Raw genomic sequence first — 25,791 nt, 5'->3', positions numbered from 1 at the left:
AAAATAAAGATACACTTTATTACCAATTAAATGGTGCGTGAAAATCGGACGAATATTATCCACAGATTAGTAAAATAAAATTAAATTGATACAATACTTAGGTACATAGCTTAATTAATATACAAATTAAACATAACACTTTGTAAAATGATTATAATTTTTAATAGTCACTTATTTTATATTGTTTTATATTATCACTACAAAGTCTATTTATAGATTTTTCAATATTGTATAACATTGTCTATATTCACGATCACTTGCACCAGTTTCTTTCAACGTTCTCCTCAGGACAGCTATAGCTTCATGAATTTGCTGTTTTGCAACTAGAATTCGTTTGGGTTCATTTTCCTCCACCGTGGTGAAATTATCAGTAACAGACTGGGCGATTTCTTCTTCTTCAAATCTGTAGTAACTACCGTTTATAACAGATTGTACAAACAAAAAGGCCCAATAAACAGAAATGCAATTGTTTTGACCTCTAGAAATGTAACCTCCAGAAATGTGCTTTAGAAAAATATCACAGAGACGTTCAAAATTGATTCTTATAACCGAAGATGTGATTCTAATAAATGATGAAAGTGTAGTGCATTTTATTGATTTGAATTGGTTGAAATTTGATTCTCTAAAGTGGCTGATTCTAATAACCAGTGATCTGTACACTGGTTACTGTACATAAGTATATTAAGCAGTTATAATTTTTAATGAGAAATATATTGCTAGCCATTAATATTAAATTTTGTTATAAGTTGGCTTTCATTCGATGACTATCATTTTTTATCAAGAAAGATATTGCTATTTGATTTTTATTTCAGAATTTATAGCCTTGCTGATAAAAACTGATTTTAAAATTTTTTTTTTACTAAGTATATTTTAAATACGATGATACAATAATATGGGTGGGGAAGAGATGAGAAAAAAAATAGAGGGAGAGTGAGAGGGAGCACATCATCATGTATCGCCAAATAGGGTAGTGGCAAGTTCTAATTGCAGAATCTTGGCATTGTGATATCAAGATTTGATAATTCAAACAGTTTTCCTGATCTCATTTCAGATTTCCTGAATTGTCCTTGTAGTACGTGTTCAGCTGAGAGTGTTAAGAGAAAGCCACATATGCCACTTACTCTGAAATTTTCTTAAATGCTGAAGGAATGCTATTAAATATTGTTGCAGACAATTGTGTATACCACAGTCCATGCTCACGAAACATGTTAATCGCACTTACTGTAATCAAATGCTGTTATTTGTATAATAGTAATACCCATCATGTGATAAACAAAAACAGTTTCAAGAAAAAAACTTTTAACGCAAGGAAATAATTGGAGTTACTTGATAATGATTACTCCTAACTTCCTCATTTATGTTAAAAATAAAAATAAAATTAACTTACACTATGACATTAGTTAGTGCATTTGCATCATTATTTGATATTGCATCATGTGAGGTGCCAACTCAGTGTTGTTATGGGTCTTTATGAGAGCTTAAGAACAGGGTGGATGCCCTCGAAGGATTTAAATTGGGGGATGCCTATCAAGCTCTCACTCTCAGCTGCCCATATCAATGCCAGAGCTTGCACTTGATCATCAGGCAACACGGCGGCAATCCCCAAGGCATAGTGCACTGGTCCCATAGGAGCTAGTTGTCAGTGACTCTATTGTCAGAGAAATGGGAAATATATTGTGCAAAGAAGTTAGGCAGAATAGGAACAGGGTATGTCTGCCAGGGGACAAAAGTTGATAACGTTGTAGAGCAGATATCTTTTAAGAGTACAAATGGTGTCATTGTTGTATACACTGGCACTAATGCCATTAAGAATAGGAGATCGGAAGTACAGGTCAACAGTTGGAAAACAGATGTGTGGAAATTTACCTTTAGCCAGCAGATTGCTGGAATAAACTTCCATCTTTCATTGTGGAAGTTGCTAGCTTAAATAAATTCAAGGAAGAACTAGAACAAACTTTTCAAGTGAATGGATAGGTGAAATGGGAAGCATTTTTTTGGCTGATGCTGTATAAGCTTGCTTTCTTGCATCATATGCTAATGCTAATACATAGTTAAACTTTTTAGATAAACTGAAGTTTGTATATTGGCATCATTACTGTACCATCTGATATTGTGAAATCCCTCATGAACTTCTCTCCTTATGCTGGAAATAAGTAATGCTTCTCCATTAGTGAAGACTTCTGCTACTTTTTTTTCAGTTGAGTACTACCACTCAGGGCAGAAAGCCTCAAACCGGGTTGAAATAATTTCCACCCAGCAGAGCTGATTGTTTCTAGGCAGGGTTCCATGGGTTGTGGATAGTGGAATGCAGATCAGATATGGTGAGTAACTGTGCATAAAAAAATAAGCAGTCCTAAACAGTCAGCCACTGTACCAGCAGGGTGTGGCAGGCAAACAGGTGGCACTGTTAACTGTAAAATATGACAGAAACTCAAGGATGGCACTATGTCAAAGCAAGGTTAGGCTGCTTAAAGCGAGGATAAGTGGGACTCTGCAGCCAGAAAAGAAATCCACCTAAGAGAAGGAAAACGCTGATTATAAACCACTGTACTTGGATCTTGGGACACTTGTATAGTTATAGTCCTAGTATGAAATCTGTGATGAATTTCGAAATAAACCTGAACCTGTCATGTGACCTGACTGGTTATCAGCGCTTTTCAGTTCTCTGTGAGGCTAATTCTGCCAAATTGGCTACTCCAGGAAGCAAAAACAGTAGAAGATGTGGAAAAGATAAAAAGGTAAGGTAAATCAAGAGAGAAGAGGATAGAAGATGGGCACATGGAACATTCAAGGTATGAATACAATAAGTAAATTAGCTAATGTGTGTCAGGAAATTAAGAAAATGGTTATAAAAATAAAGGGAATATCAAAAACCTTTTAGGAAGAAAAAAAATTTCACTACAGTTTGGGAAGGAGAAACTTTCAGAGCCTTCACTGCAGGAGAAAGAATAAAAAGAAGAGGAATCAATTTTTATCGTGAAGGTGACACAACTGGTTACAGAAAGGATATCTGGAGGAGATCGGAAAGAATAATTGTAATGAGGAAAGATGAGAGAGAGAGAGATCTACTCATCATCCAGGTATATGCACCAACTTAAGACAGCACTGAAGAAGAAATAAATGAATTCTACCAACACTTTTGGGAAGCAATGATGAAAAAGAAATTAAAGACTGTAATTATAATGGGTGATAAGAATACAAAAGTAGGATAGGGTAGAGATCAAAATATAGAAAGCCCATAGGGAAGGAATGAATGAGATGATCATTTGGTAGAATTTTGCAATAGATATGATTTATGGATCAGTAACACCTGGTTTGGGAAAAAAATTAATAGTAAACACACTTGGATAGCACCTGATGTAATTACTAGAAACTAAATTGACTACATTATAATAACTAGAGATATAAAAATACACTGAAGAATTGCAAAGCTATGACAGGTGCAAACTGACCCAGACTACAACCAACTAATCTGTAGGGATAAAGCTAAAAAAGATTAAAAAAAAATAATAATTTTAAAAAAGGCGTGGCAATAACAAAAATTGAAATTTAGAAGAATTTTGACATAAGATGTATTTAATGATAAACTAAAGAGAAAAATAAAAGCTAGCAATTCAACACAAGGTGCACTGAATGAAAGATGGAGTAGGTTTAAAGGAATTATACAGCAAACAGCTGAGGAGGAAACAGGATAAAAGAACATAAAAAAGGAAACTATAGATTTCAGAAAGAACCCCGAGTATGATAGAACAGAGAATAAAGATAAAAAGAAGTGATAGAGAGGAGTACAAGGTGTTAAACTCTACTATAAGAAAAAGATGTAGTCAGGAAAAGAAAAATGGCATGAACGTGAAGGAAATTGAGCACCTGGATAAAAGACACGACATTAACAGAATACACAGGATCATAAAAGAAATTCAGCAGAAGGAAAAAGAGTCCCAGGAAGATTTAAAGATATGAATGGTAAAATATTATACGAGGAAAAAGACATCATGGAAAGAATATGGGAAATAGCTGTATGAAGCCGACCGGGCTAGCCGGGTGGGTAAAGTGTCTGCCTGGCAACCCAAAAGTCACGGGTTTGAATCGCGCCTCGGGCTTGGATCAGAGTACAGTAATACCCCAACTTATGCGAACTCAGAGTTACGCAGTTCTTGATTTTTTTCGTTTGGCAACACTGCCGCCCACTATCTTCAAGGTCGTTTTTCATATGTTATCGATATACGGTGCAACGGCGGAGAGTGAGAGCGAAAGATGAACAAAATTCAACTTTGCTGCGCATGAGCTGCACACATACACAAGAATTTGTATTCCAACTGTCATATGCGTTCTAATTCGTGCTCAACTTTTGTTGGAAATTACATCATTTTCACGAGAGAAATGGATCGCGTCGGTCAAGCCATATACAGTCAGTCCTTGTATAACATGTGTTTACACTACACGAATTCGATCATACACTATTTATAAATACGGTAACGATATCTTATAATATAACACGAACCAAATTGGCTTATGCACGATTCGCCTTTGTGTTTACAAGAAATGGCAGTCGAATGCAGAATCACCCCAACCGAACGCAACACGATAGGAATAAAGAGAAGATTCTGAAAATGTATTTATGTTTTTTATATCAGTGAAGGGGAAACACATTTCACCATAATAACGTAAAGACCAACACAACTCCAGCTATTGGTATAATCGCAAATGCAATTACATCGAGTTTACTACCAGTTTATAACAGATTCCACTAGCAGAAAGGCAACTGAATTTTTATTGTTTTATGGTAGTAACCCCTAGAAATGTGAGGTGTTAATAGTGTATCTCTGCCTTTATGGTGTTGTTTATTCAGTTGCTACATGCACGCAGCTTTGTTTATGCGTATCAAGCGTGCCTCCTCATTTTGTAATTGTGCTTTATTCCCTAAAAACGAGTAAAATACTTAAAAGGTGTGAAAAGGAGGCGTACTGGTGAAGACACTGCAGATTCAGAGAGAAAAAGAAAAGCAATTATCGATAAACAGAGGTGGACTGGGTCAAAAATTCTTACCCGGGAAAATTTATAGTGGCCTCATACTATGGTTTATGGCCAAAATCGCACCCCACCGGGGTTTCCCCGGTAAGGCTTATGGCCAGTCTGCCTCTGTCAATAGAGAAAAAATATGAAAATGTGAAACGCTTTGAGCAAAATGAAAGACCATGTGATATTGCACGTGCTACAGGCCTGAATGAGGCAATGCCGAGAATTACAAAGAATGCAGAGAAAATAAAAACAACTTTTATAGCAGGAACAACTCAAAGTGAACATAATTAAAATTCATTAGATTAAGACACAAAGAACTGGAAGAGATGGAACGGCTGTCATCTGTTTGGATAGAAAATCAAACAAAAAACAAGTTTGCTTATGATAGAAGCAAAAGCATTAGCAATACAGTAAACCCTCGCTATTCGCGGGGGTTACGTTCCTGAGAAATGTCGCGAATACCGAAAACGTGAATACTGAGTTATGGCTCCCATAGTAATAAAGGGGTTCCGTTCCAAAGTATGAAATATATAAGAAAAACTAGTCTAAAATTTTGTCTATGTATGTATTATATGTACCTTCATAATATGACTGTACATGACAGTACATAGTGAAATGCAAGCATATGGCATCGAAATGAAAATAAGAAACAATTTAATATTAAATGTAATATTTATTAGAAATTTCAAACAAATCTGTCAAATCAGCGCCTTTGCTAGCAAAAAAAAAACATCCCGCCAGTGCTATCACCAGTTTCGCTAAAGTGTTGATAAAGAAGTTTTGCCTTTTCACGAATGATGAGTGAACTTAACGGAATTTTATTTTGAATTCGGTCTTCTATCCACAGATTTAAAGCCTTTCCATTTTTTTAAATTTAACATCACGAGTTACAGAGCAAATTTTTGAAGCAATTAGCGCGGTTTCACGGACACTACGGCAGATTTTTTCTTTCGATTTTTTGATTGATCGTACTGTTGACTCATTGATTTTATAATGTTTTGCCACTGAGGAGACACTTTCACCTTTAGAAATTTCGTCTAATAACTCAATTTTATTCGCTAGTGTCATCACCTTCTTTGATATTTTCACATTTCTCTTTTTATTCATAACCATATTTTTGTAGGGGTTAGAAAGAACTTGACTACAATAAAGTCACTTTCTTCCGTTAACGCACTCAAAAAAGTCTATTTTACACTGCAAAACGATAGAGTTATCATTTTTGTAAGCATATCAATTTATAAATTGATAAATTTATTCAATTTATAAACATATAAATTAAAATCAAACGACGAAACCTTCCATGACTAACACATACTGAACAAGGATTAGCGAGAAACATCCACGCTCGCGATTTTTTCACCCCTCTCCCCCCACCCACTGAGCGCTGTTTTGACCGGGAAAGATAATTTTAGCCACGCCCATGTTTTTATGGCAGAAAATATTCACGGCGTTTTAAAATTCACATTTTTTTAGGTTTCATTTTATATTAAATCGGCGATCGCGAAACCGCGAATACAGATACCGCAAATAGTGGGGGTTTACTGTATTTTATTACGTAATAGTCATAATAAAATACTTATGTATTTTATTACGATTATTTATTGTGTTTGGTAATGTTTTGGTTACAAATGTGTGTTCAATCTTGGGTGGTCGGCACCTAACCCTATTTTTCCCATAGGGCTTGTCGTTTTATTGCACAAGGGTTTATAGGGACACAATTACACTATCATTCTATACGAGGACTAACTGTATCGATGACATGAAAAACGACCCTCAGTGTTTCTCTTGCTGTGATACGCATTGGACGTGTTTCGTGTGAACTCTACGTGCACAATTACAATTCTACGATCGGCCAAAGTTTTCTAAACCCTTAAAAACTATGTCGTTCAAACGAAGTAAATCTGATTCTCCTGCACCTAGGAAAAGGAAAACGATATCTTTGGAATGTAAACTTAACATTATCAAGGATTTTGATAGCAGAATGAAAATTTGTGAATTGGCAGAGAAGTTTGAGCTACCGGAATCCACAGTAAGAACAATCATAAAAGATAAAGAAAGAATTCTAGAAGCGGTGAAAAATGCTCAATCCTTGAACTCAAGCATAATTCGTAAACGTCATGGTATTATTGCTGAGATGGAAACAATGCTGAAATTATGGTGTGATAATCAAGTAAAAGTGAAGAATTGTCCAGTCGATCAGAACACTGTGTGCTATCAAGCTAAGCTGATTTTTGAGAGGTTGAAAGAAGAAGCTGGGGAGGCGGGCAAAGATGAAAACTTTGTAGCTAGTAACGGTTGGTTGGTTGAACCAACCGTTACTAGCTACAAAGTAACGGTTGGTTGGTTGGTTGAACCAACCGTTACTTTGTAGCTAGTAACGGTTGGTTCAACCGATTTAAAACTCGCTGTGACAGGCACAGTATCGCGGAGAGTGGAGAGACAGCAAGCACCGATAAAGAAGCTGCGTCTTCTTTTCCTGAGACACTCAAGGCTATGATAGAAGAAGGTGGCTATAGCAGTGAAACCGTATTCAACGTGGATGAGACTGGGCTGTTCTGGAAGAAGATGCCTAAAAGAACTTTTATCGCGCGTGAAGAAAAAAACTTTCCAGGCTTTAAGGTTTCCAAAGACCAATTGACAGTGATGGTTGGCAGGAATGCAGCTGGTGACTAAGTTAAAACCTCTCTTAATTTATCGCTCCGAAAACCCAAGAGTTTTAAAAACTAAAATTAGCTTACCAGTGATTTGGAAGTCAAATCATAAAGCTTGGGTGACAGCTTCTGTTTTTGAGGACTGGTTTGGTCACCACTTCATACTCAAAGTCGAACGTTATTGCAAGTCTAAACAGATTCCATTTAAAGTGATGCTTCTTATTGACAATGCACCCGGTCACCCTCCTGCCACCCTAATTAATTTCGACCCACGTGTGAAAGTTGTGTTTTTGCCTCCAAACACAACCAGCTTGCTTCAACTGATGGACCAGGGAGTCATCAAAACATTCAAGGCTTACTACACGAGGCGTTCGTTTGCACGTCTGAATGAAGCTATGAGACAAAATAGTAAGATGTCGGTTAAAGACTTTTGGAAACAATTCAATGTTTTAGATGGCGTAAGAATCATTGAAAAATCTTGGAATGAAATTCACAAAAAAACATTGAATGGTGTCTGGAAGAAACTTTGTTCATTTTTTTTTTCAAAAACGAGACGAAAACAACGCCAGAAACTGATCATGTCGCTCATGTGATAGAAGAAGTTAATCTTGCCAGGCAATTAGATTTGGAAGTTGATGGTGATGATGTCAACGAGCTGTTGGATTCACATAGTCAGGAGCTGACGATGAATGAGCTCATAGAGATGCGTGAGCAAAACGTCACTGAAGTATCCAACAATTCAGACCCAGTTCCACCAGAAAAGCACATGACAATTGCAAACTTGACAGAACGTCTCAGCTCAATTGAAAAGGACTTAAAAATTTTAGAAAACATAGATGAAGAACGCGTTATAGCTACAAAGCAAGGAATAAAAAAATTATTAGCTTGCTACAAAGAAATTCTGTGTGAAAAAAAGAAGGCGCTGTGTCGTCAGACGAATTTGTTAGATTTTATGAAGCCACCAACATCGAAATAACTTTTTTACGTAAGTCATTTATTTTTTTAATACATATTTTGTATTAATATGCACAAAGAACTGCAATTTTATTAATATTTTTTTTCTAAACTAGTGTTTTTGTTAGTCCTTGGTCCCAATTAAACAAAATTTATATGTATTTATATGCAAAGTTGTACCCCGACTTACAAGAATTTGACTTAAGCGATTTTCGGCGGACTCACCTATCGCGTAACTTCGGGGCATTACTGTACTGCAAAAACATTGGGAGGTGCATTATGGCCACAAAAGCCGTTGCGCCAATAACTAACTAAAACAAACAAACAAACAAGCTGTATGAAGGGGCAGATACAGAGTGAATGGAAATTCAGGAGTAGGAAGTTGGTCTACCAATAATGGGGGAAGAAATAAAGAGAATAAAGAATAGAGAGGCTTGTGAAATGGATAATATTCTTATAGAATTCTACAAAAATATGAATTAAGATGCCGTGGAGACATTCAGAAAACTTGTGAATGATATTTACTGTGAGAAGAGTTGCCATAAGATTATAAGCAAACAATAATGATCCCCATATCTAAGATGAAAAAGTAGCCTAGATTGCAGCAAATACAAAACAGTAAGGATGGAAACACACTACTATCACTTCACAAGACTTCACTTGTATACATTATTGGATGATTGTTTTCTGCAGCAGCATGTTCAAGAGGCAACCAGAGAGGATAATACTCTTGATCTGGTTATGAGCAGTGATCATTCATGTTGTTTGTTTTTTATTTGGTTTTTAGGAGCATTAGCAACCAAGGCCATATTGCTCTGAGAATATGCGGTGGTCATTCCCTGACCTTTCCACATCCTCCATATTTGGTGGTGACGGGCTTGAACCCCGGTCTAATCAAGAAGCATGTGCTACGCACTGCTGCTCCTTCCCACCTGGCTACGGAGGCACCGATCATTCATGTATTAAGAATTTGCAGATAAAGGAACCACTAGGTGACAGTGATCACAGTGTACTGATGTGGGATTTACTTAAAGATATAATCATGTACCAAATAAGACTGAAATAGGTGCATTATGGCCTTAGTAGCCCTTGCACCAATAAATCCAACAAACAACAACAACTTAAAGATATAATTACCATCAGGGATAAAGGAAAGGGTTTTTGCTTCTGTAAAGGTGATTACAGTGGTCTCAGACAGTTTTTAAATTCTGTACAGTGGGAACTGATGTTACCAACAGCAAATTCTAAGTGGGAAGCATTCAAGGAATTAATTGTGGAAGCTACTAAAAGGTTCATACCTATTAAGAAATATTGTTCAAGGTTTAGGCCTAAATGGTTGTCAAATGAAATAATGAGACTCGTGGCAGAGAAGAAAAATACATGGGATGCATATAAATTATCAGGCAATGCAGAAGCTTATGGCAGATATAAGCTAGTCTGTAATCAAGTCACAAAGGAGGTTAGGCAGGTTACGAGAAAGCTTTGGCAAAGGATGCTATGAAAAACAGCAAAGATTTCTTTACTTATATAAACTCTAAAAGGAAGGGGATGAATCTGATTGGTCCATTGATATCGATGGTTTGATTGTTGATGATCCTGCTCAGATAGCAAACAAATAGTATTTTGCATCTACATTCACACATGAGGAGTTATTAAGGTTTGAAAATGCCAGAAGATTATCATATTGTAGCAGGGTGCTTAATGATTTTGTAATAACTGAAAACAAAGAGGAGGAGAAATTGTTGAAGTTAAACATAAGAAAGGCACCTGGGGTGGATGGGATCTATCCAATTATATTAAAGGAGGCAGCAAAGGATGTAAGCAAATACTTAGCCATAATTATGAGAAGCATCCTTGGATTCAGGGGAGGTCCTCATGGACTGGAGATATGCAAAGGTATCCCCAATTCACAAAGGGGAATCGAAGGATGACACAAGTAATTACAGACCAGTTAGTTTAACTTCTGTTCTGGGTAAAATAATGGAGTCACTGGTTAAAGATGCATTGCAGGATCATCTAGACAAGACTGCAGCAATAATTCAGACACAGCATGGGTTGTTAAGGGAAAGGCTTGGCTGACAAATTTGATTGGTTATTATGATGTGGTTACAAAGGAACTGGATGCAAAAATGCAAAAAATTGTCTATTAAGGAAAGACAGATGTAGAACAGATGTGCAGAAATTTGCCTTTAGCCAGCAGGTGGTTAATTGCTGGAACAAACTTCCATCTGTTGTTGTGGAAGTTGATAGGTTAAATAAATTTAAGGAGGAACTGGACAAACATTTAGAGGGAATGGTTGTGTGAAATGTGTTTTTTTTTTTTTTGGCTGATGCTGCATAAGCTCATACACTTGCTTCCTTGCATCACATGCCACTACTACTACATTGTCTAACATCAAATGTAGAGGAGCTATATTTACCAACTAGTTTATTGCTCAGAGATGCACTGTTGTCATTGGCTGTATTCACAAGATAACACATCGGGCTTCAAGGCCAAACGACTGTCAGGAGCTCAGATTTTCTGTTTGAACATAAATTTCATTAGGCGTGACCGCGTGATAAGAGGAAAATGGAAGAAATGCTAATAGAAAATTAAATTAGAAATAAATAATCTGTTTTGAGTGCACAAGAAAGAATATCCAAAAACAAATAACAACAACATCAAGGACGTTGCTCCTGTGCCTATTCCGAAGCACCCTCCACTTCGTCCAGCTACTCGGAATACTTACTGCAAATGTCCAGTCACGGGGATGCTCAAAAATGGCCAAAGGAGAAAAATAGACCAACAATATTACAATTAACACATTGAGAGGACGAACAAGTAGATCATTTCAATTTGCACAACTCATAATTTCTTACAAGTTCAATTTTTAAGGTTGAGAAGTAGTTTTTTGTTGTAATTAAATTTCATTAAAATTTTTTGTTTCTTATTTTGACAGAATAAATCCTTATTCAAAATTAAACTTGCAGTATTTCAACTTTCCTTAAACATACAACTAATTTTTCCTTAACGCTGATTGAATTTCGAAATTGCGTATTTTGCCCTTGAATGTCATTCTTAATTGGATTATATAGGAAATTAAAATTCTTCTTTATTCATCCGTAAGTACATCTTGAAACAATTTCCATCTTCTTCTAAATCCTGCAGTAAATGATGGAATTCGCCCTTTTCTGTTCTCTTCCAGTTTATGTGGTGTATCCATTGCTTACTCTCTTTGTTTTCTTGGCTATAAGAAAAGCACATGCATTTTCTAAATCTTCATCAAAATCTGAAGAGGATGAACTGTGGCAATTCATTTTGCTTCAGCTTTCCTCAAAGAGAATGACACATATACAACATTACAGGTTGTATATGCATCATTCTCATACAGACGTACGAGAATGATACATATTCGTACTCCTTTTGGAATTATAATAAAATTTCCAAGATACCCCGTTAACATTTGAAATAAGCAGAAGTCATAAAGCAACCTGTTGGGTTGTTGTTATTTAGCTTAACGACACAAGGGCTACTGAGGCCAAATTGTGTCTGCTCATAGTTTATTTAGTCGAAATATAACACTGTTGATGTTAAATTAAATACTCCTATATAGGCCAATACGTTTTAAAAATATTACAAGTTCATTTATGTTTGCTTCATTTCCCAGGATATGAGTTAAATCATGTGAGAGGTTCAACCTAGAGACCGACTGAAAAGTGTTTGACCGTATGGTTGAATATAGGGGACAATCAAAGAGGAAATGCCTAACAGTAAGTTGACTGTCACAGGATGAACACTGGGGTGGATCTTCTCCCAGTAGCAGGAACAGATGAGAATGATGAGTGTGTCCAATTCTGAGTCTTGCCAGTACTACTTCCTCTCGTCTGTTTTGTCGAAAGCCTGAGAGCCACAGCTTTGGTTCTTGCTTTATCTGGTAAAGTTTATTGTTGGTGTTACTTTTCCAGATCTGTGACCAGTTGTCGTAACTTGCTTTGCGAATAACAGGCTTATAATCAGTGTAAGGAACCTTACACTGATTATAAGCCTGGGACATGAGACAGCTGGTTGAGGATTTTTAGCTGCAAGATCTGCACTTTCATTTCCCGGAATACCAGAATGGCCAGGGATCCAGCAAAAACTGATTGATTGATTAGACACACTGCAGGAAAATAGCTGAGAATGAATTTGTTTCAAAGTAGGATGAGAAGATGAAAATTTCTTCCTTATGGCAGAAACAGCACTGAGCGAGTCAGTGTAAATTATGACAGGTGAGATGGAAAGTTCAATAATTTTACTGAGTGCTAATTTGATGGCATATAATTTGGCTGTGAAGACGCTGCAGACTAATGGTAGTGAGGCAGTAACCATTAGAGAAGGAAAAAATGCAGCTGCACCAACCGCACTAGCTGTTTTGGATCCGTCAGTATATAGACGGATGGGAGGCATGGGAGTTACAGGCATGGGAGTTCAGAGTAGTGTGAGCTAAGTGCAACTGCCTGATATTAAAGGAAGGTACAGTATTCTTTCCCCACTCCAAAAAATGTGTATCGTGGGAGCAAGAAACTTATGTCCAAGGTGGAACAGGTGCAGTTGTGTTCTGAAAAATATCGCTTAAATTGATATTCCAACTCTGAGAAAGCTCTTTAATCCTGAGTTAAGCAGGTCTGTTTTCATTTGGCTTGCTCTCATATAACAAATCCCACCGAATATTATAAAGGTACTCCCAACTGGGGTGAGATGGAAGACTCTGGATCTTAGCAGCATAGTGGAGCAGTAATGATTTCCTACGAAGATGTAATGGAGGATCATGTGCTTCGATATAGACACTCTGGATTGGAGAAGTCCTAAAAGCGCCCAACGCAGTCCTGAGAGCACTGTGCTGGACAATATTTAGACGTAAAGTAGCGCTCCTGGCAGAGTCATACACCGGACAACAATAATCTAGCCGTGACCGGATTAAAGTTCTATAAAGATGCAATAGTGTATACCGATCAGCACCCCATGACATAGCCGAGACTGATCGCAGTATATTCAGATGCTTTAGACATGTATTTCTTAAATGAGAGATGTGAGCTTGAAAATTCAACTTGCTATCTAATATCACTCCAAGGAATTTAACGGTACTTACAAGCGGGATTGGAATATTGTTTATTTGTAATTCCGGATCGGAATGGAGAGCTCGTTTCTTGCAAAAGTGGGTGAGAGTGCATTTCTTTTCTGATAGTCTGTAGTCATTCCGTGAAGTCCACGAATGTATTTTGGTAATGGCAAGTTGGAGCTGCCGTTCGATGGTGTTCATACTCTGAGATTGACAAGAAATTGTAAGGTCATCTGCGTACATGTAAGTTTCAACAGTTTTTGGGATGTCTCGTGTTATGCTGCTAACTCGGATTGAAAATAGTGTTGGACTAAGTATCGATCCCTGCGGGACTCCTTCTTCCTGAATGTGGGATGCAGAGAGTACATTTTTATATCGGACCTGAAAAGAACGCAATTGCAGAAAATTTTGAATTATTTTCGGCAAATGGCCCCTAAACCCCAAGTGGTAAAGGTCCATAATAATCCCATGACGCCATGTAGTGTCAAATGCCTTTTCAAGATCTAGGTTGACCATGACTAGATGTTGTTTCATGATAAAGGCATTGCAGATATGAGATTCGGCTTTGATAAGCACGTCCAGCGTTGATCTATTCTTCCGAAAGCCATACTGATGATCTGGAAGGAGATTTTGCGACTCCAGGATGTAAGCCTAGTTTGAACCATCCTTTCAAAAATTTTACCCAGGCAGCTCGTAAGAGATATTGGCCTATAGTTTTCAACACAGGAATGATCTTTTCCTGGTTTTGGTAAAGCAATAATGAAAGAATGACGCCAGGAAGAAGGATAGGCATTTTCGGAGAATATCCGATTATAAAAGATTAACACGGTACTCAAATCTTCTTGAATTAAATGTTTCAGCATAACATAATGAACTCCATCTGGGCCTGCAGCACTGTTTGAAGATCTGTTTAAGGATTCTTGAAGTTCTATGAATGTAAAGGGTTGGTTGTACGGGAAAGAGCGGTGCATGAAAAAGTTGATTTTATATCGTTCTGCACTAGCTTTGATGTTCTGAAATGTGGACCCATAGGAGGCAGAAGCAGAGATTGTAGCAAATGATTCAGCAAGTGCATTAGCAACTTCTTCAGCTGTAGATAGGTCTTTCCCTTTCCAATGAAGTATTGGAGAGGGCATACGAGCGAATTTCCCATTTAGTGCCTGTATGTTTTTCCAGATGAGGCATGTGTCGGTGTCTTTTGTGATTGTTGAGGCAAAAGCGATCCACGAGTCTCGTTTCGCTTTCCGTCTAATTTGCCTTGCTTTTGCTTTAAACCTTTTATAAGCAATGAGGTTATTAGTGGTGGGATTCTTACGGAAATTATTCCAAGCTCGGTTTTTTTCCTGTTTGGCAGTGAAGCAATCTGCATTCCACCAGTGATTTCGGTGATTGCAATATGTCTTGGATTTTGGAATGTAGGTATTTGCTGCAGTCAGAATCTGATTGGTGATGTAAGTATTTACATCATCAATAGGTTCTTTTTTAACGTAAAGTCTGTCTAGAAGTATTTGAGCAGAATAGCCATCCCAGTTCGCCTTTTTAAACTTCCAAGAGGATCGTTTATCAGGATTTGGTGTTACTCCTGTTTGTAAGGAGCAAATGATCGGAAAGTGATCACTGCTAAAAGGATCAGTTAATACAGACCATGTCATGATTGGAAAGATGGAAGGTGAGCAAACTGACAAGTCAATTTGAGAAGTAGATCCTGTAGGTAGGTGGATGTAGGTAGGAGATCCAGAGTTTAATAAATTTAGGTCATTATTATTTATAAATTCCTCGATCAACTTGCCTCTTCTGTCCATTGTAGCTGATCCCCACAATGGATGGTGTCCATTAAAGTCACCGAAAAGACAAATTGGAGTTGGAAGTTGTGCAACAAGGTTGTCAAGTTCTGATTGGGCCAGTGATAGAGATGGTGGAATATAAATCGAAACAATGGTAACTGAAATACCAACTGCAATCCGAGCTGCCACAGCTTCTAGGCTTGGTCTTAATTGGATCGGTCTGGACGGTATGTTAGTATTTACAAGAATGGCTACTCCTCCACGGGCAGGAGACTCTGGGCTTCTGTCTCGTCTGTATATCATAAAGTTTGAGAATTTCGGCGAAACTTGGAGTGACAAGAATGTTTCCTGTAGGCATACACCTATGGGATTAAACTGAGAGATTAAATCCCTTATGTCATCAGAATGGCTGCTTAGTCCTCTACAATTCCACTGTATGATGTTAGGCATTATTTTGGTTTGGCTGAAGATGATTCATCTGACTGTTTTTTATGTGCAGGGCATTTTTTTTGGTCTTTTTTTGGGAATAATGGACGTCCAGTATCCATAGTGTCATTGGCATGGAGTTCTAGGATAGGGTCTTCATAATTTTGGTGTATATCCACTTCCATAGTGTTGGTTGGTGGATCAGTTTCCTTCGAGTCTTTATTGGGTTTCAATCTTTCTGCGTCATTTGAGACTGTCACAGTATCAGTTGGGATACTAATTGGGGTGTTGGTGGCATGGCTGGTTTTAGTTTTTTCTTTTCCAGTGATTGATAAGGTTGTTTTAACCCAATTAGCTAGCGAGACGTTGGGCGGTATTGAGACATCTGTTTGAATTGCAGTTGTATGAAAACTGCGGGTTCGAGAGGCATATGATGGACTTGGTATGGTCAACATTATTTGTCTGCGTGCCTCAGGATATGTGACTTTATGTTCTACTTTGTATTTTTGGATTGTCCTACCTGTTTTCCACATCTCACATGATTTAGAAAAGGCAGGGTGATTGCCTTTGCAGTTGGGGAAAATGGGAATTGCGGCTGGACAATCTGCCTGTGTATGATCTTTTGCTCCACAAATAGGACAGATGGCGTCACCTCTGCATGCCTGCTGTGAATGGCCATATTTCTGGCATTTAAAACAGCGAAGAGGATTTGGGATGTATGGACGAATTCGACAATTTAAATATCCAGCTTTTACTGAGGATGGCAAATCAGGAGTACTAAAAGTTAAAATGATGGAACGAGTTGGAATGAGATTTCAATCTTTTTTTGTCATAATTCTTTTAGCAGCGATTACCTTTTGATTGCTAAGTTCTTGGACTAATTCCTCCTCAGACACTGTAATTAAGTCCCATTCTGTGATGACTCCTTTAGATGAATTTAAGGTATTGTGAGGAGTAACAGACACTGGTAATCCACCAAATGTAGTCGTTTTTAATAACCACTCAGAATGTTTGGATGTGGCTGTTTCAACCAGGAGATCTCCTGATTGTAGTCGCTTCACCATTTTTGGTGATCCTGCAATAGATTCTAGATGTCTTTGAATCATAAATGGTGATAACTTGCCCACGGGCTGCGTGGACAGAGAGTGTATCACAAGAAAATTAGGGATGTCTGGACGCTGTGCTTCAGTTCGAAGCCTTTTTGGTTGATTAATATTATCATGACAGGATTCTTGTCTTGAGCTTGAAGGCTCTAAGGGTGGAAAATTGTTTGAATCCATGATAGCTCCTTTTGGCCCTGGGGGTTTATCTTTACCGCCCAGGTTTCCGGCCCCAGGGAGGCAGGAGCAGTGCCATGAGGTGACCAAGCAGCTGCGTTAGTAAGTTAGTACTAATAGAAAAAAACAGAAAGGTGGTTTCCCTTTCTGGGCTTCTGCCTACTTCTTGTAGTGCAAGAGAGCTACTATGCTATAGAAATCAAGAAAACGGTTTTTCAAACTAAAATAGAAACTGTTCGCTCAAATGTTCTCTGTAGAAAAACGCTTTGGAAAACGCACTAGAATCACTTGGCCACGCAACGCTTGGCACCCGGGGCCCAACCTGTTGGGATGATTATTTAGGAAGAAAGAATTAACTGATGATAAAGTTGTTGTTGAAATGCACCCTTAAAGACTCAAAAAACGACATTCTATCCTATTTACAAAGAGGGTTATAGAATTTTTATATTATGCTTACTTTGTAATCTTTTACATTCTACTTGACTTTTTTTTATTTTGTTGCAATGGTTTAAGGCTCAGGCAGCAAACTTTTTTTTTTATTTAAAATTCCCAATATCAATTTGCTCTATGAAGAATATGTTCTGTTGAAATCATTTCATAAAAATATTGCAACAAAAGACCTCAAAAATACCACAAATGTTTGGATAAAAATTTTAAATGCATAAGAAGTACATAATACAGAAAAAAAATATTAACTTTGTTTTTGCTTTGCCTCACTCAAATACAATGAGTGAGGGAGTATTTATGCAAATGCACTAAAAAATGAAAAACTGTTAAAGAAAATTTGCTCAAATGAAAAGTATTGCTAGGTAAATATTTTCTTTTTGATAAAATAAATCAGGTTTACTGAATGTGTATTGTAAACAATTATGTAAAACATTTGATGTTAATATTTATAAAAAGTTTCCTTTAGTGTTTATAACTCCTGCAATAAAATTTTCCAAATTAAATGAATTAAAGCACGGGCTATAATTCGGTTAATTTTATTAAAATTTGACTAATTTTGCATTCCACGAACTTGTAAAAATCAACAAAAAAATAGAAATAAAATGGTTTTTATTAAAATTGTTCGGTTTTTGGATAAAATGAGAGTACCCCTAAATGAGGAATGAACACCCTACGTTACAGTGACGCCTCTCCGACCGGCTTCACAGTTTACACTAAACAGCGACATGACGAGAGTCCTGTAACATAATAATAGTGTGTTTCTGCCTTAAGCATCATAACACATGCCTCTAAAATTCTACTAGGGGTGATATTGAGGAAGATAAAAAGAAGAATTGAAGATGTGTAGAAGATGGTCAGTATGGATTCAGAGTGAATAGAAGAACAAGAGATGGAATAAGGGAACTAAATAGTATTGCTCAGTTGATAATAAAAGGTCACAAAAGAAGAAAAGCTTCACTTCTGCAAATCGCAGTATCTAGAGACTAGGTACCTGCAAGATAATCTGATTGAGCAAGCTCATTGATGATGAGATTCTTCCTCTTGTTCAGACTACACAAATGAGTGGGCACAAATTCAAATTGAGGAAGGATGGTTGCATAACAGATGTGGGAAGTTTATGATGTGGGTGGTTGGTTGCTGGAAAAAACTTCCATCTGTTGTGGATTTTTTTTTTTTTTTGGCTCATGCTGTACAAGCTTGCTTTCTTGCATCATTTGCCAACACTATTACTAAAAGCAGCAAATACTTTTTTATTTTATTTATGTAAACACTAGAAGAAAGGGGATGAATCACATTGGTCTGCTTGATGTCATTGGTTTAGGTGTCCTGATCCTGCTCAGATTTCTGACAAACTTAATAAGCCTTTTGCATCAACATTCAAGCACTAGGAATTCTTTATCAAAGGAAATGCCAGAAATTTATCAAATTCTGTCAGGGAGCTAAATGATTTTGTGAGAACCGAGAGGAAAGTGGAAGAGAAATTGTTGAAACTAAACATAAAAAAAGGCACCTAGGGTGGATGGGATCTAACAGTCACATTAAGGGAGATAGCAAAGGAGGTAAGCAAACCCTTAGCTATAATTATGAGAGCATCTTTAGATTAAGGAAACATCCCTGTTTAACAAATGGGATCAAAAGGTGACATGAGTAATTACAGACCTATTAGCTTAACTTGTTTTCCACGGAAAATAATGGAGTCTCTGGTTAAAGAAGTAATGCAAGACCATCTAGACAGGAATGCAGTTACACTGCAGTCACAGCATAGATTTGTTAAGTTATCTTGTCTGATCAATCTGATTGGATAGTATGATACAGTAAAAAAGGAACTGGGTGCAAAGAAAATTTTGATATCATATACATGTACTTAGATTTCAGCAAAGCTTTTGATACTGTTGCACATTAAAGACTGCTATACAAACTGGAGCAATGTAGAATTAAGGGCAAGTTACTGTTATGGATAAGAGGATAGTCAAGTGTGAGAAGACAGAATGGTTATTAATGACATTGCTCTTCTCAGATTAATGTTATTAGTGGAGTCCTCCGGGGTTCACTGCTAGCCCATCATTGTTTTCTAATTTATTAATACTATTGATGAAGACATATCAGGCTTCATATCTAATTTTGCAGATAATATAAAGGTTGGCAGAATGGTTAATGACAGTAATGAAGGTAAGCTGCTGCAACCAGATATAGAAAAAATTAAGTAGATGGGCTGAAAAACGGCAGTTGATGTTTAACATCAAAAAAGATAAAAGCAAAATTAAAAAGAAGAGAAAATATTTTAAAAGTATCAAGTAAATTCTTCAGTTATTTGCTAAATAAAGCAGCTGACAGGGTGTCTTTACTAAACATACATCTAGATACTTAAAAATCTGTCCTTAAAATTATAGCATCAAGGATAGTCTATTAATGGGAATAATAAGTTTGCATAAAAATGGCAAATCTGCAGTGCGGTTTAAAGGAAGAACTGGAAAAGGGCTTAAGATTAACTTGGAGTGAGGCATGGTTGCATTTTATTGCCACTTCTCATTTATTGAGGCAGCTGGTTAACATGCTGGTGAAATAGGAATTGAGTAAAACCAAATTCCAAGGCCCATTTGAGAAATTACTGTAGTTATTAATAAATAGTAAATCTCAAATAGCTGACTGGATTTTGGACAGCTTGCATTTACGTGAAAATATGATTTGAGCTGATTTTGTGTTAATCAATAGGTAAAATGGGGTTAAGATATTTAACATGTGCATTTAATTTTTGATTAATCATAATATTTATGTTCTCATCAGTAGGGAAAATTCTGATGAGCATCTTTAAATCATTTCACGCTTCTTGATTAGACCGGGTTCGAGCCCGTGACCACCAAATACAGACGATGCGGAAAGGTCATGGAATGACCGCCGCCATATCCCTGGAGCAATATGGCCTTAGTTGCTGATGCTCTTAAAAACCAAATAACAACAACAACTTTAAATCATCTGTGCATGAGATTATGTCCAGCCTATCTGCCACAAAGGGCACACAGCAATGAACAGAAATGAAGAGATGGGGGTGACTCCCCACCAAATTTTCATTGAATTTGTTATTAGATGGGAACATAAGCCAGTATATCCCTTTGGATTGACACAAATGGAATTCATATTAACAATCATTAAACAGATGGAAGGTTTCTAGATAGTTTAGGAGTTGGCAGTTAATAGATTTCTCTATTATTTTAGAAAGAGTAGATATACGTGCAATGGGATGATAATTGAATGGGTGGGATTTGTCACCCTTTTTAGGAACTGGCTGGATATACTGAACAAATTTCCAAACAGAAGGGAAAAGATCTATGGAATAAGAAAGTGTAAAAAGATGACACAGAACTGTAGTAAACTCAGGAGCTCATGTTTTGAGAACAACTGGAGAAATACCAACCATTAGGACCTAGTAATTTCTTGGCAAAATTCTTCTGACATCCTTTTGATGGAAGATCAAAGGAGCCATTGAATGGAGTGTACTGGGAATGGTAGGAGGTGTTTTACCAAGATCATCAATAAGCGAGTTAGAAGAAACGTAGGATGCTAGCAGGTCAGCTTTATCTTTAGCTGAGGTGGTAATGGAACCATCCAGTTTTGACAAAGGTGGTAATAAAGACAAAAGTTGTGGCCAATAGTTTTAGCAAGAAACCAGAATGCTCGACTACCATTTGGACAAAAAGCAAGTTTTCTACTCTTAGCCTGTTCAAAATCTAGTTTGGACTGATTAATAACTGCTTTACAATTGCTGTTGCAAGCTTTGGTGTAGGCAGAAAATGAACCTGGAGATTTGGATGCAAGCCAATTGTGATATGCAACATTCTTATCCTGAAACAGCCTTGGCACATTCATTGGAAAATGAAGATTTAATAAACAAGATTTTAAGGTGGAGTATGGAATAAAGGATTTCATCCCTACAAGAATAATTTCACTGACATGATTTGAGTAAACAGTAACATCAGAAGATGTAAACAGTAATCCAATCAAGGCAAAGAAGAATAGAAATCTAGCAGGTCATCCAATTTTACATTTTATTATCAAACAACACGAGGTTGAGAAAGGCTCCATTCGAGAAGAGACCATCACCGAGTTGTGATCCTAGAAAGTTTCTTACTTGAAAAAGAAAGATAGAAGTACACTTCTTCATGCCATTATAGAAAAAAGCTTTCTATTTTAACAGGCATGTCTTGTTTTTTCTTAATACCCTCTTGAAATTGTTGTTTGAGGTGAAAGTTATTTTCTGACTTTCAAGGTTCCTCCCCCCACAAACAGACATGCTTCTTCAGGTTTGCTAGTGGCAACAGTTAGTGTACTCTGTACCCTAAATTTGCAACTAGCAAACCTGAAGCCACAAAGGTTAGTGTAAAAAAAAAAAAAAAAAAGTAAACTGTGGCCCTTATCAACCCACTGCAGGATGGAAGCCTTCTCAACAATTCATGTTGAGGAGAAATGGACCATAATCTGCTATGCTGGTCCAGAGCAGGTTGGCAGATGGACTGTATTTAGCAGTCAGGAGCTTGAACCTCGGTCTGCTCAAAGAGTGTGTGCTACTGCATTCCCGTTCCTGACCGCTCGGCTACAACTCGTCGGGGTTACTGTACAGAGCACTAACTGTTGCCACTAGCAAACTCTAACAATGTGTAAGCTGTTTATCAGTTCAGATGCACTTTGTGCTAATCCTGTGCAGTTTTTGCTACTCTCAATGTGATTTCATAGTCTGGTAAAGATAACTAAACATATTGCACCTGACGAATACAATAGCTAGTTTCCTTTGCAAAGGTGTTTAGACAAGGTGGGGAAAAATTGTGAATCTACAATAATTAGTCTCAGATCAGCCCTTATTGAAAGGTTCCCCTGCAATTGAATAAACCACAGAAGAAAATATAGCAGTTAGTTTCTCTCTCTCTCTCTCTCTCTCTCTCTCTCTCTCTCTCTCTCTCTCTCTCTCTCTCTCTCTCTCTCTCTCTCTCTCTCTCTCTCTCTCTCAGAGGTACCATAGATGTTTATATGCCAGTTTTTGGTGTCAAATGAGTCATTCTTTGATATAATTTTTAACGTGTTTTGGAAGACAATCATACCTGCAGTATATCCAAAACTGCTAGACATACTGACAATGTATTGAGGTTGCTCTGTATAACAACAACAATTTATTTTTACACAAATATTTACAGTGATGAATAATATTTCCATAACAACCTCCTTCTTCTAAATGACATTTCACCCTATATACATTCACCTTCCTTCTGGAACAAGTACTGCAATAGACTTGTCTATCTGTTCACAACCTTGTATCCTACTCTTTAGTGGACGATAAACAACGATCCACTACATAGCGATCATTTCCCCATAACAATTGAATTACTTAATAAGCCTTCTCATCATCCTACTAAAATTCCACATTGGCTCACTGTAAAGCAGATTGGCAGTCCTATAAAAAATTAACTGAGCTTGATCCCAAAATAATCCAAAATTCCACAACTGATGAAGCTGTTGACTATGTCACAAAAATGATATTGCATGCAGCAGAACAAACCGTACAGAAATCCTCTTAAAAATTACCGATTCATCCAAAAATCTGGTGGAGTAATGAATGCCTTGTGGTTAAAAAAGAGCAAAGCTTGGAATATTTTTTGCCGGAGTCCAACTACAACCAATCTCATTCAATATAAGCACGCTAGAGCAAGAGTGAGATATGTTAGATGCTGCAATAAAAAGGCTGCTTGGATTTGCTTCACTTCAACTATCAATCAAGCAACTCCTACATTTAAAATTTGGAAAGCAATCAGAAAAATGAGTGGCAAAAATCAAATGACACCTCTGCCTATCATGGAATGGAGAGGGCAGAATGTAAATGATCCTGCTGGAATTGCCAATATACTAGAAGAAACCTTTGCCAAAACATCAGCAACAGAAAGTTATACACCGACCTTCAGAAGATTGAAAACAAGTTCAGAAAAATAAAAGTTAAACTTTTCTTCAAAAGGAGATGAACAATACAACTTAGCTTTTACCATCCATGAACTGCATAGAGAACTTTTACCTCCACGAACTTGTCAACATCTAGACGCAGTGCTGTAGGACCAGATAATATTCATTATTCGACGATACAGAAACTAAGTACCGAATCATTACAGTCACTTCTGCATCTATTCAATAGACTCTTCCTGGAAGATAAATTCCCTAAACAATGGCTACGGTCCTTGCCTTACCTAACCCAGGGTAAAGACCCAACAAATCCCACTTATTATAGATCTGTCGCCTTGACCAGTTGCATTTGCAAAATTCTCGAAAAGATGAACTGTCGACTGATCTGGTACCTTGAAAATTTCAATCTTCTACATTCTGCACAATTCAGTGTTCGACAAAACAGATCTACACTAGATATACTAGTAAGACTAGAGAATCCATTCAGAATGCATTCCTCAGATTGGAACATCATGTATTAGTCTGCTTTGATATCAGTAAGGCCTATGATTCCACGTGGAAATAAGGAATACTCCGTGAATTACATTGCCATGGACTTCAGGGTCACCTCCCGATTTTCATACAGAATTTCCTATGCAAGCGTACATTCCAAGTTCGATTTAAAACCTCACTGTCCCAAGTATTTTCACAAAAAGAAGGAGTTCCTCAAGGCTCTGTACTCAGTGCTTCGCTTTTTATAATTGCAATAAACACCGTTGCTGAACAACTTCGAAACACTATTGATAAAGCACTGTTTGTAGATGACCTTAGTATTTGGTGTCATGCGAAAAACATGAATACTGTTGAGAGACAGTTGCAAGGGGCAATAACTAAGATCTGTTCATGGGCTCTGACTAATGGAGTTCAACTTTGTCCACAAAAAACATTTTGCATCCATTTTTGCCGCCAACGCAAAAATCTCCACCCTAATCCGCAGCTACAACTGAATTGCCAACCAATAGCAGTTCATCCCAGCATATGGTTCTTAGGAATCACTTTAGACCATAAACTCACTTTCCTTCAACATATCAAAAGACTAAGAACATCATGTCAACAAAAACTAAATATTATCCGGGTTCTCTCTCTGCAACTAAGTGGGGAGCTGATCGCCTTACTTTATTACAGCTATATAGAGTCTTAATAAGATTGAAACTTGATTGAAACTTGACTAAGGAGCACCAGTGTATAGTTCAGCAAGACTTAGTGCCTTCGTTGGCTTGATCTTATCCATCATAGTGGAATATGCATTGCCTTAGGAGCATATCGCACGTCTCCAATACATAACTTATATGCTGAAGTACATGAAACCCCTCTCTCAATCAGATGACAATTGATGCTACGTTATGCCCATAAAATTAGATCTATGCCAGAACACCAAAACTGGCAAATACTTTTCACATCACAGCAAGCAGGTTATACCAAAACCACCCTAATGCTAACCATCCCTTGGATATGAGAATAAAACACCTCTTAGAAGAACTAAATTTAACCTTAGACAATGTGGCACATAGCCTCCCATTCCCTCTTGCTCCTTGGAATATCACTCCATCTTCATGTGACTTACATCTAAATGTAATAAATCTACATTGCATAGAGAAAACTTCTTGCAACTATACCATGCAGTAGTGGACCAGTTCCCCAACTTTGTCATAGTACATACTGATGGATCAAAGAATGATGCCCACGTTGGAATTACCGCAGTTTTTCCAAACGTCAAATTAGCCTATCAGTTGTCATGTGAATTCAGTATATGTTCTGCCGAACTAATAGCAATTCAGGTTGCACTGAATTACATTGCTCTGATATTAACAACAGCATAATTTTCCACAGATTCTTTAAGTGCACTTCAAGCACTAAAAAACATCATGAACATGACCCACCCAGTTGTGAAAAGAATAGTCACCTCTTTACATACTTCATCAGAACTTGGGAAAAAAAGGCTCAAGCTAATGGGAGTGCTGTGGCTCAGGGGAGAACTGAGGAGGGGCAGTTGCCCTTTGAATCACAGCCTATTAAAATGCACTACATGCTTGATGTTTGTGAAGCAGTCAGGTACGGGACATGATACTGCCATGGGGGATGTCTTTGTGTGTGCGCGATGCAAGGAGTGTAAGGAAATCAGGCGACAACTCAGCATTGTAATGGGCCTATATGAGAGCTTGAAGGACAGGGTGGATGC

General features: G+C 37.3%; 1 protein-coding gene across 1 annotated transcript in view; it reads right to left on the bottom strand.

Moving 5' to 3' along the window:
* Positions 1-25,791, bottom strand: part of LOC150084682 (ribokinase-like) — a 124,408-nt gene that overhangs the window by 26,437 nt on the left and 72,180 nt on the right. The gene's annotated exons all lie outside the window — the stretch shown is intronic.

The sequence above is a fragment of the Mastigoproctus giganteus genome, chromosome 6 (genome assembly GCF_048544385.1).
Source record: "Mastigoproctus giganteus isolate SK-2022 chromosome 6, ASM4854438v1, whole genome shotgun sequence".
Lineage (NCBI taxonomy): Eukaryota > Metazoa > Arthropoda > Arachnida > Uropygi > Thelyphonidae > Mastigoproctus > Mastigoproctus giganteus.
Note: the sequence above shows the minus strand (reverse complement) of the source record. Positions and strands in the feature narration are given on the sequence as shown.